This window comes from Marmota flaviventris, unplaced genomic scaffold, assembly GCF_047511675.1.
Source record: "Marmota flaviventris isolate mMarFla1 unplaced genomic scaffold, mMarFla1.hap1 Scaffold_43, whole genome shotgun sequence".
Lineage (NCBI taxonomy): Eukaryota > Metazoa > Chordata > Mammalia > Rodentia > Sciuridae > Marmota > Marmota flaviventris.
In genome coordinates, this window is record NW_027288260.1 from 1220198 (window position 1) to 1223812 (window position 3615).

A 3615-nucleotide genomic window follows, 5' to 3' on the forward strand; every position below is an offset into this window, starting at 1 on the left:
CTGAACCAGAAATTACATGTTAAACTGTTCAAGAGAAAAGACTCAAGGGGGAAAAATATTAAAAAGAGAGCATAAATAAGGGTAAAAATACTGTGGTGAAAGGAATATTTCACCTGAAAGTTATAAAAAATATTTCGTGCTTTGCAAACAAGCAAAAACTTGGATTTGGCATTACAATCGTCATTTAAAATTTGTAAGTTGAAATTAAACCTTAAGAAAAAATGATTTGGAGCGTTCTTTTGTGGTTTCATATATTACTGTATTTTCTTCAAATATGAATACTTCAAACATTTATCTGCTCCTTTTTAAAATATGACAGCCCTAGAATTCTCAAACACCAAATATGAAGAAAAAATCAGGTTTCAGAATGACCATTTTGCAAACTGAATTCCAGTTATACTACTTTTTTAATATTAAGAAGCATGAAAAATCTTTAGTTTTTAATTAAAAGAAAGTATGCATGACTTGTTAATAAAACTAAAAACAATTTTGAATTGTATGTTCTCTGGCTTTATTATAGCCAAAGGATCAAATCATACTATGTGGTAGCAGCTTAAAATTTTTTGAAGTAAATTGTTTTTTTTTTTTTTCTAGAAAACTTTCATTAAAGTCATTGAATTATCAATTGTACCATAAAATCTATACTAGTATTGAACATATTAGTGGCACATTGTTAATTGCACTTTTTACACTTCTTAATAATTGGCTGAGATTATCTATTTTTAAGAAAATGATCAAATTCTTTTAAAAAATTTGATAGTTTGCACACACTTTATGATATATAAACTATGATAACATAACATTGTCACCTTAATATTTCATGTTTAACTCATGCTTTTTAGAACATTCATTAGATCCTTTCATTAATAAGTCAGTAAACCAATTAAAATAGGTAGAAAGAAAGATTCAAGACCTATGAGGATCCTAATAGGTAAATCTCTGTTCTTCTCTTTGTGCCCCTTTTAGTTTTTTTAGCATGGCAACATCAATATGGAAGCCAAAGATTTTGAATACTTGAGACAGTAATCTGCCTGTTACCACTCCAAGACAATCTGGGATGTTTTTACTTTTTAGTTTTGTTTGTTTGGCTGGGTTTTGATGTTGTTGTTTTTGTTGTTGTTGTTCTATGATTCTTGTTCCCAGTTTGGTGGGAAGAATAATCATTGTTCTTTAAAAAAAGAGGAGAAACAAAACATCAAGTAAACCTCAATATTATACAAAATATTGCCCATCCCCTCTAACTGAGCCTTGTAACAAGCTTGTTGGAAAGATAGCTTTTTTTAGTCAATATTTCAAAACTCCATAATTCACTTTTAGATTAAAAACTATACATATTTGTTAACAAAGCATAGAACGCATTCATGAAATGTGAATAAAATCAATATTATTGAAAAAGAATTACTTATTGGATTTTTAATATTCACTTTACTTCTCAGTGCAAATCTAACTCCTAAAGCAATAAAACTTAGAACATTAATCTACTATTATAAATTATTGGTCATGGGGCTGGGATTGTGGTTCAGTGGTAAACTGCTTGCCTAGCATGTGTAAGGCACTGGGTTCGATTCTCATCACCACATATAAAAAAATAAATGAAAAAGGTCCACCAATAACTAATAAAAAATTAAAAGTAAATAAATAAATTACTGGTCAGGTGTCCACAAACCCTGAAAGACACAGGACTTGCTGGTGGAATAGTGGGAGATAATCACACTTGCCCCTTTCAAACTTTCATCATGGGCCTGGGTATTTCTGATTTATTTCCAATTTATAGAAACACACTGTGTTATGAATTTGAATGCACTTTCTCATGATATCTCCATTTCAAACAAATATCATAAAATGTAATATTTTAAATACTTAATTCTTATAATTTGATCAATTTGTGCTTGTATTTGTTATTTGTGTTTCTAACTTCATTGCTAATCTAAAGTTACTATTGGGGAGCTCAGATTTTATATGAAATTCCTTACTTTAATTTTAAATCAAAAGTCAAAATTACTGAGGAAATGGTCATGGAGTGTTTTAGTCAGCTTTTTTACTGCTGCAACCAACAGACCTGACAAGAGCAATTAGAGGAGGAAAAGTTGATTTGGGGGCTCACAGTTTCAGAGGTCTCATTCCATAGACAACTGACTCCATTCTTTGGTATCTGAGATGAGGCACAACACCATGGCAGAAGTGGGTGGTGGAGGAAAGCCATGGCCACCAGGAAGCAGAGAGAGAGCAAGCTCTCCTCACCAGGGATAAAATATAAACCCTAAAGGCTCATCCCCAGGTACCCACCTCCTCCAACCACACTTACCTGACTATGGATAATCCCTGTCAGTGGATTGATGCAGTAGATTAGTTGAAGACTCTCATAACCCAATCATTTCACTCTAAATTTCTTGCATTGTTTCACACATGAGCCTTTGGGAGACACCTAATATCTAAACCATAACACAGAGGGAAAGTATTGTTTTCTTAATTTATTTTAAAAAGGGCTACTTGCCTCTGTGTGGCTGTGTGTGTGTATGTGTGTGTAAATTTATTATGACGTTAAATCTGAGAATGCCAGACACATTCACAGGCACTCCAGTGTTGAAATGCATTCCCCAGAACATGTAAATTACCTTTGGAATCCTTTACATTGTGATTTACCCATATTATATTATTTTGCCCCAGTCAGGATGGGAATGATGACAGATTAGCTTGGTTTTCTTCTATTTCTGTTCATATGTGGGTGTTGGCATGCCTCACTCTCTCAGAAAGAAGGGAATGCTGCAGCCATCCAATCCTTGATGTTCTTTTTTATTTCCATATATTGAAGGAATAGGCAATTATTTTGAAATATTTGGAAGAACTAATCCAACAAGACTAAAATTATTAGGGTGCTTTAATTTGGAATAATTAGTTGTTACACCTATATTAGGAAAGTACTGATTTATATGAGTAGACTTTTATTTTACTGTTTCAGGGTGTTCAGCATCAATTAATTCATGTGGTCTCTGTCTTTTGAATACCAACAAGGATAACTCTACTTGTGGTGGTTGTATTATGGTCGGCAGATCAGACTGTTCCCTGGATCCTAATTACCCTAAGGGGGAATGATTGTCATTGGCAAAGGTTACAGCTTGGCATTCCAAGCTGGCTTTACTGATTTAAAGCTATTCCATTGCCAGGAGTTATCATGCTTGTGGTGCCTTTGTTCCATTTGGTGGTCTAGTAAAGCCTATGGACCCCTTTGCTAGAATATTTTTAAATATGTAAAGTAAAGTAGATAGAATTTCAAAGCACATGAACTATATAGAGACATAACTATCAATGTGGTGGAAACCCTGCTGTGCTGTGCCTTGCTGTGTCTACTTCTGGTTGTATTGACTCTTGTCCATATACGTCTTACAATTTTCTGTCCTATATTAATTTGGGAATAGGTGGGTGATTCACAGTGTTACTCATAATACTAATGGGGCACAGAGTAGTTTTTTGAAATGTAGGGATATTGTAACATTCACTGAACATTCCCACAGCCAAACCTCCATGTTTATCTCTTGTAGAGTGTGTCACCTTGTGCCAGTCTTGGATCTCACACTTAGACCTTCCGGGACCTTTAGGAATGCTCATAATTGGGGT